This window comes from Lithobates pipiens, unplaced genomic scaffold (assembly GCF_037356315.1).
Source record: "Lithobates pipiens isolate NorthernLeopardFrog02 unplaced genomic scaffold, aLitPip1_a1.2 Scaffold_19, whole genome shotgun sequence".
NCBI lineage: Eukaryota > Metazoa > Chordata > Amphibia > Anura > Ranidae > Lithobates > Lithobates pipiens.
Genome location: NW_027507764.1, coordinates 65,215,030 through 65,229,898, shown reverse-complemented (window position 1 = coordinate 65,229,898; position 14,869 = coordinate 65,215,030). Strand labels below are relative to the sequence as shown.

The window sequence follows — 14,869 nt, the reverse complement described above, 5'->3', positions numbered from 1 at the left end:
TTTAGTGTCACCATTTAGACCTGTGATTTAGATAAAAAATTAACTGCAATGTATTCCTATGAATGTAAACAAATACCAGCTAAGTTGCTAGTAAGGTTGGGTCAATTTTAGTTCTTATGGCTCTTCTATAATCAGTGGAGTGGCTTGTGATTGCTTTGGGCTGCTCTGGGCTCTGCCGGCTGTGAGTTTAATTGCTTCCTCCTTGTCTTCTGGAGGCTTCTAGAATGTAGTGGGCAGAAGGGACAAATTAATGGCCTGAACATTTACTTGGCCACAGCCAACCTATTTAAAGTGCAAATCGTGCTCCCCTTCAGGTGTGGACCCCTATATTTTAAGAATCACAAGTGCCTTATATTGTCCTGGATATGCTGGAACTTTTAGTCTTCCTTACTGGTGACGCAGTATTTTTACTCATAGGCAGACCTACAGTGGATGGCAAAAAAAAAACATCCAAATAGCGTATTTCTGTTTCTTAAAATAGAAAAAGCAGTTATTAACTTGCCCATGAAGAAATGTAAGCAAAATGGTGAACTGGAAGTTTGCATTGGCATGCATCGCACTGGTCGGTAAGTACATCACCACCCCCGGTCACTTGACGGTTTCGCCCCTCCCACAGGGCATTATCGAAGGACTGCTAGTGGTGATGTCATTTCTGGTCGGTGAGACGCGCTGATGCGAGCTTCTGGTTTGACATTTTGCTTGCATTTCTTCATGCACAAATGAGTGTAACTGCTTTTAACAATTATTTTATTTAAATAAATGGAATTACACTATTTGGATTTATTTTGCCATCCTCTTTATGTGGGCCTATGAGTAAAAATAATGCATTATGACACATCACTGGGAAACCTAAGCAGCAAGGAGGACTACAAGTGCCAGCATATTCAGGACAATATAAAGTGCTTGCGACTCTTATGAGTCCACACCGGTTGGTGAGTATATGAGGTCACTGAAGGGGAGCACGCTTTGCACTTTAAAAAGAGACCGCACTTGGCACTTTAAAGATTGCACGATTGATCATCGCATTCTTCATGTATGGAGATACAAGGATATGGGCTAATTTATGAATGACATGTTTATGTATTTATCCATTCTTTATTTCACTTAATTACTCAAGTGGGGATTTGTTTTTATGTAACCAGCCAACATCCGTAATTTATGGCCATCCAGTATTAAATCTTTGCCTGGTTTTCCTGTTCTCTATGCCTGTAGAACTGCATTTTGATCTATATAATCCCAGATATCGTACTATAACTGGGCAAGGATTTTTACAATGTGGGATGTTGGGACCAATTTGAAGGGCCCATTCCACTTTTACATGGATTTGAGTCCTAGTATATCAAGAATTGTATTTGAACAGATGGACGGGAGCATGCCAGATTTGTAGGATTCTGGCAGCCCTACCAGGTAGTGCTCAAATCATCTATGTATGCAGTGTTTGAAGTATCCCACATCATCTTCTTTAGGCTGGGTTCACATGTAGGCAAATTGGATGCGTTTAAAATCCGCATCCGTCTCTCAATGGGGCTGGTTCACACATGTCCGGGGAAGCCATAATGCTGTTTCAAAAACGGTCCTGTGCGTTTGTCAAGCAAAAATTTGTACCCGAACCAGTGAACGGAAACGTACTGGAAACATGCAGCTATGTGAACCTGGCCTTAAACCCCATCCAAGTTGACCTGCAATAATTTTTTAATAAGGCAAGCCCTAGACCAGTGATGGCGAACCTTGGCACCCCAGATGTTTTCGAACTACATTTCCCATGATGCTCTGGCACTCTGCAGTGTAGTGGAGCATCATGGGAAATGTAGTTCCAAAACATCTGGGGTGCCAAGGTTCGCCATCACTGCCCTAGACTGTTTACTGAGCCCAGAGGAGTGAATGTTTGTCTGGCTACACTTGTGGTAAAGAACCTGAGACAAAATCAGCGGCCCTTGGGGTGGTGAGCACTACATTTACATCCGAGTCTGTTCAGGTTTGTCAGACCGAATGCAGGAGGTTTGCTATGCATGCAGCTTTATTCATTATGCATATAGACTAATTAAAGAGTAATTGCGGGTATGGGTATTTTATATTTAGTTACATTGGTCAAGCTTTCACCAGTGTAATTGTATATACCATACCTGGCCAATACTTGTGTAAGCTGGAAATTACTGATGTAGGCACCGCTACTCCACTGGTCTCCAGATCCCGTGCATGGCTGTCATCCTGTGGTGATGGGAACACAGGTGGTCGGCCTTTTGCCATGGGTTACATTGATAGAATGTTTTGCATTTTCTGAATGTGGGCAAAGTGTTCTCTGACTGGGCGAGGTGCGGCAATGACATCATACTTTCCATTTGTCCAGTCAGAGAATGTTTCGCGTTTTTTATTCAGAAAATGCAAAGCTTTCTCTAAATGGTGTAATAAAAATAGTGTAGCGCTTCAATGATAATAGATATTATCAACATAAATTATAAGGATGATCATATAACAGAAATCATATGAATAATAAAGATGCCTAGAGAAAAAAAGTCCAAAATTGGGCCCACATTCCACAATGTAGCTGGCACGGGGGTGACCGAACCGTCACAGAAGAGGGAGGAATCACACTAGGCGAATGTATTCATGCAAATCTGCTTGACTGTAAACATCAGGGAAAGTAGATAAATACTTCTTACCAACTCTGTTGGACTCACACAGTCGTATGACAGTTGAGTCAGAAAAGGCTTGAGGTCACAATCTGGGACCGAGGAGTATAAGGAGGGAGGTCTGTTGAGCTGATAAAGGAACTCCAAACGGCTGTATGCCCGATGATATATTTCTCAGATGGAACATCAAGGTTGTTTGTAGTCCAACTCAGACGCGGCCCGTTGCACTGATACTCCAATCTCCCCCGAATGGGGAGGAAGATAATTGGGGTTTTTAAACCAAAGAAACGGAAAAAAAGAAAAAAGGGCTCCACATGGTGCGGGTCAAACGGTATAAAAAATGGTAATTTATTGAAGTCAAAAGGTTATTAATGACTTTGTGATCACAAAAATAGAGTAAAATGAAATTAAAAGCAATGTGGGGTGCCAACAGCTAGCTGTTGGCACCCCACATTGCTTTTAATTTCTTTCTTTTTTTCCGTTTCTTTGGTTTAAAAACCCCAATTATCTTCCTCCCCATTCGGGGGAGATTGGAGTATCAGTGCAACGGGCCGCGTCTGAGTTGGACTACAAACAACCTTGATGTTCCATCTGAGAAATATATCATCGGGCATACAGCCGTTTGGAGTTCCTTTATCAGCTCAACAGACCTCCCTCCTTATACTCCTCGGTCCCAGATTGTGACCTCAAGCCTTTTCTGACTCAACTGTCATACGACTGTGTGAGTCCAACAGAGTTGGTAAGAAGTATTTATCTACTTTCCCTGATGTTTACAGTCAAGCAGATTTGCATGAATACATTCGCCTAGTGTGATTCCTCCCTCTTCTGTGACGGTTCGGTCACCCCCGTGCCAGCTACATTGTGGAATGTGGGCCCAATTTTGGACTTTTTTTCTCTAGGCATCTTTATTATTCGTATGATTTCTGTTATATGATCATCCTTATAATTTATGTTGATAATATCTATTATCATTGAAGCGCTACACTATTTTTATTACTCTATTTTCTGGACTTTGTTTGTTTTTGGTGTTGGCTGCTGATTTGGCTGTTGTGGCCTTTTGCTTTACATACATCTGACTATAGCGCAGTGTTTTCCCCCTAATTGTATTTCTCTAAATGGTGCCCGAGCCTAGTGGCCAATCTCCTGTGTACAGAAAGCAGGGAATTTGGGAGGGACCAGAGCCAGCGACCAATGATAACTGAGGTAGGGTGCTGTAATGCTTTCAGGAAGCTATTTACAGCACACTGCCAGCCTCCGCCAATGGCCATGATCCATCTTCATTGCTTCGAGAAGCAGAGAGACCCAGTGGTGACATCACTGGGTCTAAAATAAAGTATGCATCGAAAAGCATCTTCTTCTTTTATATTTATATATAAAAAATAAAATAAAAAAAGACTTGGCATGTCCTTGGATGGGGGAGACCAGGGAAGGCATAAGAGTAATGGTTCTCAACCCTGTTCTCAAGTACCCCCAACAGGCCATGAATTGGGGATTTCTCTTAGATAATATAGCTGTCCAAAATACCAAGCCATTAACTCTGATTTAAAGCACCTGTGCAAGATGAAGGAAAACCTGCAGACATGGCCTGTTGAGGAAAGGGATGAGAACCACTGATATATAAATAAACAAACAAACCTTTCACATGGGCAATCCGTTCAGGTCTGTTGTATTCCTATGGACTGGGGGGTGTAAAAGGACTTGTGTCTGTTTACACTCTCCTCCAATCTGATCCGGTCCACTAAGAAAAACTGGAAGGGGATCCATTCCCCTTCGCCTAGACAGGTCAGATCGGAGAACAGTCAGATGTAAACGGACCAGCTGACCAACGCGGATTCCACTCTGTGTGAAAGGGACCTTAACTTGATTCCCAAGTCTTGTATATATATTTTTTTATTTTATTTAAATAGTAAACCGGTTTATTCTTGCTGTGTACAATGGTTTTGCACAAAGCAGCCTCTTCCCTTATTTTTTTTTTTTTTTTTTCCTCGGGTCCCCTGCCAGCTCTCCTGGCTCCTCTTCTGCCCCAATAGCAAATCACTCTTATCACTGAAGATGTGCGGGCTTAATCCCAAGCTGGGCGGTGTGCGTCTGTAGACACACACAGCGTGGTTCAGCCCTGTCCTCTGCTCACAGGATTTGATTGAAAACCTCAGGAGCCAATGGTGCCCGCTGCTCTCGGCAAAGCCTGTGAGACCAGAAAGGACTAGAGAAGACCTGCAACCAGACAAAGTACTGGATCAATAAAGGACTTGGGTAAGTGGAAGCGGGATATTAGGCAGTGCATAAAATGATCATTGTCGTGATCTTGTCTGAGCCTGGACCTGCTCTGTGACGTCAGCAGTCAGTGGACTTCAGCCCGCTGTCTGCTGAAAACTGGTCGCTGGAGTGCAGAACAAACTGCACTGCAGTGATCCACAATTGAAGAACAGCCAAATGAGCTTTGGCTGCATTTTTTTCCTTTTAAGAAAAAAAGCATTTAGTGTTTACAGCCACTTTATGCTTTGTGCAAGGGTTTCTTTTTGAGGGAACAATGAGCCTTTTACATGAAGAAGGGGATGAGGAGCGTGGGTGGCCCTGTTATAAACTAAAGAGAAATTGTAATCTATTTTATAAGATATCAGGTTGCAGATTGAAGTGGCATGGTCATATTTAATAAAGAAACCTTATACAGTATAATGGCTTGTGTTTCAATTGCATTATCCAGTTCAGTCCACCTGTAATACCCTTTAAAGACTTCCATAGAAGTAGAAGGGGAAAAATAAAAATCACAGCTTGTGGGTATAGCAATAGATCAGATGGCGTGTGCTGTGCCGGCCCAGCTACGAGTATTTAATGTTTATTTACAGAAGCAGAATAGAGGATGAATGCATTCAGTCTGCACCTGCCACAATGTGATTTGGTGTCCATTACCGCGATGGACAGCGCGTCTCAACAGTTTAAAAATGAGTAGTTCCAGAGTATTACTTACCCTGTATAATGATCAGCGCCGTACATAGCGACTTGCAGGAACAGATGGCAGTTGCTGTACTGTTCCCATTTCCAGCCCTGCTGTTCTGTTTATTCGCAGCTCGAGTGTTGATATAAGAAAACCTTTTCATGCCTGATGGCGTAATGCTGTCGAGTGGATTTGTGTGCCCAGGGCCACTGATCGAATGCACACCGGGACTTTTAGAAATAAATGCGACTTTTCAGTCACTGGGAAAACTGGCAAGACCGCAAAGAAAATTTACACTTAAAGGGGACCCGTGCCCAAAAATTGAAGGGCACTTTAATTTTGAAAACTGAAAGCTTGCTGTATTTGCTCAGAATCGTTCCTCTCTCGCCTGACCACCAATACTGAGGAATGTGTCATATGGGCTCCTTGGGGGGGGGATTGACTTTCAGGCAGGTGTGGCCAATCGACATCTTTGGCTAAGCAGTGCTCCTCTTCTTCAGCAGGCACCCTGTGACCAATACCGAGGCGCTGCCATCAAAAGCCAACATTTCTTTTAATTAAAGCAACTTTTGAATTAAAACGGTATTAAACCCCAAAGCAAACATTTTACTATATTGCAGTTGACCAATTCTTAGCTGTGATGGATGCATTCCATTTTTATTTTTTTTTTTTTTGGCTTTCTTACCTTTTATTCTCATCTGGTGATCTGGGTGGTAAGTCTGTCGTCTTTCAAAGGAACAAGCTCTCCTGCATATGTAGCAGTTAGAGTTGAGAAACATTTACCACTGACAGTAGTGCTTACAATAATCCCAAAAGGAATAAAAACTGTTTGCAGTAACTGCCTAAAAGATGTTAGCTGGCGTTTTGGCTTCAATTTTTACATCTAGCACCACCCTCCTTCATTCAGAGTGGGGCATTCTAATGCTCCTTACACACGATCGGACCTTCCGACGTAAAATGTGTGTTCGGAGCTTTTTGTCAGACATTCCGACCGTGTGTGGGCTCCAGCGGACATTTTCCATTGGAATTTCCATCGCACAAATTTTGAGATCTGATGCTCAAATTTTCCGACAATAAAATCTGTTTGCTCAAATTCCGATCGTGTTTACAAAATCCCGACGCACAAAGTGCCATGCATGCTCGGAATCGAGCAAAAGAGCAGCACTGACTATTGAACTTAATTTTTCTCAGTTCGTGGTACGCCATTGCGTTCTTGACGTTGGGAATTTCCGACCAACTTTGTGTGATCGTGTGTATGCAAGACAAGTTTGAGCCAACATCCGTCAGGAAAAAAAAACTGATTTTATTGTCGGAAAGTCCGATCAATGTCCGATCGTGTGTACAGAGGTAAAACACTGGAGGTGTTACAGGCCAGGTCACCAAGTGAAAATGGCAGAGGGGGAGGGTGGGGGGAGCATAAAACAAGCTAATGCAGCCACCACATCTAATGATGCAGTTTTGGGTTTAATTCTGCTTTGGGAGGAACTTTGAATTGTAAAATATGACTTAAAGGGCACCAAAAAAAATGTTGTAAAATGCCTTAATTTAAAAAAAAAAAAAAAGATATAAAAAAATCAGCAGCTACAAAAACTACCCTGTCCCACGGTCCAGCGATGCGGCCACCCGGAGCCATCATTCTATCCCTCTCCTCTCTGTGGCGCTGGCATCACCCCACTGTGACAGCGCGTGGCTTCACAGCCAGGTGCGAGTTGCGCTGCACGTCCTGAATGGCCGTGCAACCATTGGGACCTGTGACGTGTCCCAGAAGTTTGCAGGGACTAGGCGGCCCGGGTCGGAAGTGGGAGCTGGGTACCTGTCAAAACTAGGTACCCGCTCCCCCCCAAAGAAATGACATGCCAAATGTGGCATGTCAGGAGGTCATGATTGCTTAAAGCGAAAGTTCCACTTTTGGGTGAAACTCCACTTTTAAGGCCAACTCCACTTTTTGTACCATGTTTACATCCTTATTTAGAGAGCAATGCATAACCTGAAACCACCGCTCATCATAGCTGATCCTCATGGTTGTATATATGTGAAAGCCTCAGTTTAATGCCGCTCCTCGGGCCAGGCCTACTGAAATATTTCGCCCACCCCCTGGGCCTTAATCGTAGAGAACCAGCACTCAAACATATAACCTGGTGCAAATGGGAACCCACACCACTGTGACGATATGCGGGGATCTTTCTCTGCTGCAGCAGCTCTCGCTTTTAGCCATTGCACGTGCACTGGCACTTTTTTTTTTTTTTTAATATCTTTATGTTTCTTCATGCGTTTGTGACTTGCACTCAATTCGGTGTTTTTCACTTATGAATGGTAGGGTGTGGGTCTCTGGGGTTTACAGAAAAGAAGAGAGAAAGGTCCCTACCACTTTAATAATGCAACAAATTTTGCCAATCCCCACCTTGAAGCCTGCTGAATGGGCAGAGTTGTGGTATTGAATGGTGGTGTCACCCTCCTGGTCATGTGAAAATCACAAGAGCAGCTGAACAGAATTTATAAACATTTCGGCAGGTTAAACCATTGCTCACAGTTGTATTTGTAATGTGTTTGGCTCCTTGGTTGATGATCAGCTTTATGGACCCCGTACACTCATTTAGGGATAATGCAAGAAAACAAATCCCAAACACAACAAGTATAAATCTTTCAGATTTAAGTGGGAGAAAAAGTTTCTTGGTAAAAGCCGTGCTGGAAGATTTGCAAATTGTTCTTCGCAGCTTTTGTTTTATAGTCTTTCGCATTTTGTTCTGCATATATATCAAAAATTCATTAAAAGCTCCGTGTCAGGGGGATGTTATGGATTTGCATCAGACACAATCCTCTCTGAAAACTGCACCGCCACCTTCTGCTAATTCATTAAACCTGACTTGTTTCCCGCACCGTTTATTTACAGGCGAGACCGGAGACTGTGCTCTGCAGCGCCCAGCGTGACAAAATGTTTGAGCGCGTTAATCTGACAATATTGTAAATTCTGGGTGAAATTATGACTGGGTTTAAATAAACAACAATATTTACGCCAATGCGGTGCTGTTACTTAGATAACAAATGTACTAATATTTCCCAGAATGCAATCGGGACTGAAGTTGATCTGGTTATGGTTATAAAAGGAAACAAGGAAGTTATAAATCGAAGGGGATTCGGAGGCAGATTTGTGAATATTTGGCGGATAGTGTTTTTTTTATTTTTTTTTTTTTTTTTTTTTTTTAACTTTAGTACTTAAAGCCCAACTGAACTTTTCAGTTCACATCTGCTAAATACATTCCCAGAGCATTAAAACAAAAGATGTGCTAAGTCTTGCAAAGTTTGTTTTCTTTGGAAAGTAGCCACAGCGTAAGCAGAACAGCCTGTCCCCTGCCAGCATGTTGCAGAGGAGGACCCTTGCTCTCTGTGGAAGTGTGTGTGTTTAAAAAATATATATATATTGTATTGTGTGTACCGTATTTATCAGCATATAACACGCACTTTGATTTTAGGAGGGAAGTTTCAAGAAAGCTAAAATTTTTAAATGGAGGACTTTGAAGCAGAATAAGGGTCATTGCCCATCAATGCAGTCTCACCATTACATATCTGCAGCCTCACAATTGCCCATCAATGCAGCTTGATCAGTGCCCATCTGCAGCCTCACCTACTGATTGATTACTGCTGACTCAGAGGAAATAGGAAGGTGGGTGGGACAAGCGCCATCAGATTACACACAGCGATAATTTCCTGTTTTCTCGGCGGCCTCTTTAATACAAAGTCCCACCTCCCGGACTGGCTTCTATGATAGACAGAACACTGGTCCAATGCTGGCCCAAGAGAGGGGACTTCCTACTATAGAGTCCGCTGAGTACACAGAAAATTATCGCTGTATGTAATCTAATGGTGCTTGTCCTGTCCCCCTCTTTGTTCCCTCCTAGACAGCCCAAATGGCAGTATCGGATTATAACATGCACACACTATTTGCACCTGATTTTTCTGAGTGAAAAATGTGTTATACGGCAATAGATACAGTGTGTGTGTTATATATATATATGTGTGTGTGTATATTGCAGTATCTCACAAAAGTGAGTACACCCCTCACATTTTTGTAAAATATTTTATTATATCTTTCCATGTGACAACACTGAAGAAATGACACTTTGCTACAAGTAGTGAGTGTACAGCTTGTATAACAGTGTACATTTTCTGTCCCCTCAAAATAACTCAACACACAGCCATTAATGTCTAAACCACTGGCAACAAAAGTGAGTACAGCCTAAGTGAAAATGTCCAAATTGAGCCCAATTGGCTATTTTCCCTCACCAGTGTCATGTGACTTTTACAAGGTCTTAGGTGTGAATGGGGAGCAGGTGTGTTAAAAAATTTTTTTTATCGCTCTCACTGTCTCATACTGGTCATTGGAAGTTCAGCACGGCACCTCACGGCAATTATAATGTTATTAAACGTATAACACGCGCACGTTTTTATATAATATATAGAGACGGAGCTAGAGATAGCTATATTTAATCTTTTTGATTTAAAAAAAAAAAAAATAAAAATAAAAAAAGTCAGCATGACCTTTAATCATTTCTGTGCAGGGCAGTAAAAAGGAACGGTAATTTCAAAGAGCGCCCTGGTGTGTTGGGAAACCATGTAGCATGTCTGCATTTTCGTGCAACCCCACCTCAAGGCAGCATTATAGTGTGACCAGGGTACATCGGTAACCATTGTTTGATTTGTGTCCTTGCAGTTGATCAGGGGGAGAAAAACACAGATCTCCCCTTCCTCTGGAACCCAATCCACGTTCAACTCGCACTCCAGAGGCCCCTGACAGGTGGTGAGGCATTGCACGTGATTGCACGTGATTGCGGGGCATTTGCAGCACTTCCCAATTTACTTTAATGTGTAGTGTTCAGTGGACTTGCTGATTGCCACATGTTGGGTAAAGTTTGCCACAAGCTTGATTCTTCACACCCCCATCGGCTGCCTATTGCAGCTTAAAGTGGTTGTAAAGGCTCAGTGTGTTTTTTTTTTTTTCTTTTTTTTACCTTCATGCATTTTAAAAGACCACCTCTGTGCAGCAGCCCCCCAGTACCCACTAATACCTGAGCCCGCTCTTCCTCAAGCGATGTGCACAAGAGCCTTGGCTTTCCAGGGACTCTCCCTCCTCATTGGCTGAGGCGGAAGCCATTGGGGGGGCTGAGCTATGGTTCTGTGTGAATGGACACGCAGAGCAGCAGCTTGGGAGGGAGCCAGCCTGGGTGCCCCTATAGCAAGCTAAGTTGCTTGCTATGGGGGCATTCAGCAGGAGGAAGGGGCTAGAATCGCCGGTGGGGGACCTGTGAAAGGGAAGGATTGGGGCTTCTCTGTGCAATGCCCCCCCCCCCCGTTGTGTTCTGGGAAACGCACAGTTCCCAGAAGACAATGGGGACCAGTGAAGACGCACAGCGAGACGCGCACATGCTCAGTAGGGAACCGGGCGGTGAAGCCGCAACGCTTAACTTCCTGATTCCCTGACAGAAGATGGGACCGGGGGCAGCCAATAGACAAGTGATTGCTCGTCATCTGCTGCGACATCATGGTCACCCTGGACAGTTAAGTGTCCATTTATTTAAATTCAGCAGCTGCAGTATTTGTAGCTTCTGGCTTTTAATAAAAAAAATAAAAAACTTTTTTATGGTGGAGCTCCACTTTAAAGGGTGTGAGCTTGAGTTTGGCTTAAATTTTTTAGTGTATCTAAATCTGCGAATACACGTAACACTCCCCTCCCACCCAGACTAAAAAGGTTGCTGTCAAGATTCCCCCTGTGCTCATTCATCCAGAGTGGAGAAACTCCAATACAGGAAGTGTGTTACTGGCCAGATCACCAGAGAAAAAAGCCTGGGTTTAATATCCCTTTAACTTTAGCTAAATGCTAAAATAACTCCTTTTATAAATCTCCTCCTTTTGTAGAAATTTACATTTTTACTTTTTTCTGTAGGAATGTGCCGGTCCGTAACAGCTTAATGTTTTGTCTTATAAAAACTAATTTTCCGGTGACATTTTGTAGAAATTCTCTTGCAAAAAAGTAACAAAAAATTAAAGGCTGTAAATGATTTAAAAATCAATTTTCCCTTCATTTTTCTCTCTAATTATTACAGTTCTGTCTGTCTTTCCATGTCTGTGAAAGTTAATGTGATTGTATATGCAAAGCAGGAAAGTTAATAATTCATGCAATCATTTTTGCAAACACGTTAATTACACGACATGTTCCTCCATCAGCGCCCGAGTCGCGGAAATAATTGGGTGTAAGATTACACTCAGTCATTGTGATCTGCCCCTCTGTACGTCCCTCCTATTGACTTCTCTACAATGTTATTATTATACCGGTATTTTACAGAACAGAAAAATGAATGCTTACGCAAAGCTTGCCAATTAATAGAACGATCGTCAAATGAGGTGACTTATTAGTTGCTCCCGGCACACGGTGGCCTCCATAAAAACGGCTCCTTTCAGCACCGGTAGACACAAAATTGCAGTTTAGGGAAAATCGCCGATCTGTCACTTTGTGATTTGCCGACTCTCTTGTCCGGAGACGCTTCTGTGCAGGAGGGCAATGCTGGCGAGATTGAACTTTTATTTGGAGAATATATTGCTGCTTCTTGCTACTTGACCGTGAAAGTTACCGAAATAAAACTATTATTCCTCCGGGCCTGGAACACTATTTTAGATACTGTGCAGTTTTCTTTTCAGGGTTTTATTTCAGGAGTTTATAAAGAAGAAGAAAAAAATCTACATCAGGCGTCTTAACAGACCAAATTCTTAGTGCTACTAAACCCACAACAGTAAAATCGTCTGTATATGCAGTAAGGCCTTTCACACTGAGGTGGGAGGGGCGTCAGCGGAAAAGTGCCGCTATGTTTAGCGGCGCTTTACCATCGGATTTGACCGATATCGGGGCAGTTTTACCCCCCGCTAGTGGCCGTGAAAGGGAGGCGCTTTGCCGCCGGTATAGCCGCGGTGCCCTATTGACTTCAATGGACAGGAGCAGTGAAGGAGCGGTGTATACACTGCTCCTTCACCGCTCAAAAGATGCTACTAGTAGGACTTTTTATTTTTTTATTTTTTACCTGTTTTGGCTATGGGACAAGAAGTGAAGAGGAAATCTCCCCAACTGGCGAAAAAAAATCTGACCGTTGTTATAACCCTCTCTTCTATCCAATCTAGGACAAAGTTTTGTCTGGACAAAGTTTTGTCTGTAGTTCTACTTTACTAATGCATTTTATTTTATACTGCAATTCATTAGGGCAACCCCTGTGTAGCGCCACCACTCCAACCCTGGACAGGCTAGGAAGATGGATTGGTCTGCGTCGGAGGTCTGCACATATATGGAAAAAATTGAGTGCAGGTTTGTGGGAATTTTTGTGAAACCCCATCTAGCCTTTAAAGGAGCCCTTTTATCTTTCTATTTTTAGCGGCGACTTACCTTTGGATTTGCAGCGCTATTTGGGCGCTAGCGGGCGGTTTTACCTCCCGCTAGCGGTTGAGAAAGGGTTAAAAACCACAGCAAAGCGCTTCTGCAGAGTCGCTTTGCCGGTGGTATAGCCGTGGTGCCCCATTGATTTCAATGGGCAGGAGCGGTGTATAACACCGCTCCTTCACCGCTCGAAAGATGCTGCTAGCAGGACTTTTTTTTTTATTTATTTTTTTATTTTTTTATTTTTTTACCGTCCTGCTAGCTCACCGCTCCAGTGTGAAAGCCCCAAGCACATGCTCACTGTATCGCTAGAGAGGTTTTTTGTTTGTTTTTTTTTTTGTTTGTTTTTTTGGGCATGCATGTGATCAGCACAGGGCCAATCAATACTGTCCAGACAGAGGTTCAGGGGTCATGCAGCCTCATAAGACAGAGGAGAATAAAAACTTACAAGTTTTAATCATTTATGGAGGTCACAAGACTGCTATAGATTGCTGTTGAGAAAGTATTTAGCAGTTTCCATTTACTAAAATAATTGCATTTCCATGTACTGTGGGAACACTTTAATTCTGGGTGCAGTGGTCAGGGAGTTGTCGCTTGTGGTCACCCAGACCGGAAATTAGTTGAAATCCCTTCTTAAAGCTCAACTCCGGCCTTCCCATATATTTTACACAGTTGTACAGGCTCCTTTCCTGTACCGAATCAGTTTTTTTTTCTGATTTCACTGCACACTTTGTTCTTCTCACAATGCATTAGATGAGGGGTCTCCAAACTATGGCCCTCCAGTTGTTCAGGAACTACAATTCCCATTCATGCCTTGTCATGACTGTGAATGTCAGAGTTTTACAATGACTCATGGGACGTGTAGTTCTACAACAGCTGGAGGGCTGTATTTTGGAGATCCCTGCATTAGAAGCTGAAGCAATTCAAACAGAGTCCAGCTGGTACACATTTGGCATCATCTAGCCCAGGGTTCGCCAAACTTTCTAAACAGCGGGCCAATTTCCAGTCCTTTAGACTTCGTGGGGCGGGGGGGGGCAGACTAGGGTCAGTTGGAGTAATCAATGACCCATCATTGGTGTGGCTGGTGGTGGGTGGGAGGAAGTGTGCCCCGTGGCTGGTGGTGGGAGGAAGTGTGCCCCGTGGTGGGTGGGAGGAAGTGTGCCCCGTGGCTGGTGGTGGGTGGGTGGGAGGAAGTGTGCCCCGTGGCTGGTGGTGGGTGGGTGGGAGGAAGTGTTCCCCGTGGCTGGTGGTGGGTGGGAGGAAGTGTGCCCCATGAGCTGGATTAAGCAAACAAAGGGCCACTGTTTGAAGACCACTGATCTAGCCCAGCCCGCCTGCCCTTGGCCTGCCCCTTTCATTCATTGAATTACAGTTCTTTCAGTCATGGAGGCTTAGCCTCACATGTGGCGTTGCCCAGTGTAGTCTTCATGCCAATGCTGCCGGGGAACCCCAGCTCCTCCAGACTGACATGCACCCATCAATACATTGTAGTGTATAATATTTCCCAAGAGCCAGCATCAGGCCTGAACTGTTAGGTGGAGTACTGAGGCAGGGTGCTGTGATGTTTTCAGGAAGCTATGTACAGCTCTCCGCCCCTCTAGCCATGATCTCTCTGCATTGTAGAGAGAAACACTGAGACCCAGTGATGTTACTTGGTCCAAAATAACATATGTAATGAAAACCAAAAGGTTGTAATTTAGGATGTAATTTTATGTTGACAAGGGAGGAACCAGGAAAAACAAAATATAAGTGGTTTAACCTTCATTTTTAGGCCTCATTCATGCAGACCTACTGATTTCTACAACGGTTTTCAGCCATCTGGGTTGCACAAGTTTTCCATGCAGGGGCCTGCAGACAGCTTGATGAAATCAATGACAAGCAGCTGACTGC

General features: G+C 43.5%; 1 protein-coding gene across 1 annotated transcript in view; it reads left to right on the top strand.

Annotated features, from left to right (window-relative positions):
- LOC143996032 (pituitary tumor-transforming gene 1 protein-interacting protein-like) overlaps positions 1-14,869 on the top strand; it is a 113,571-nt gene that overhangs the window by 62,071 nt on the left and 36,631 nt on the right. The gene's annotated exons all lie outside the window — the stretch shown is intronic.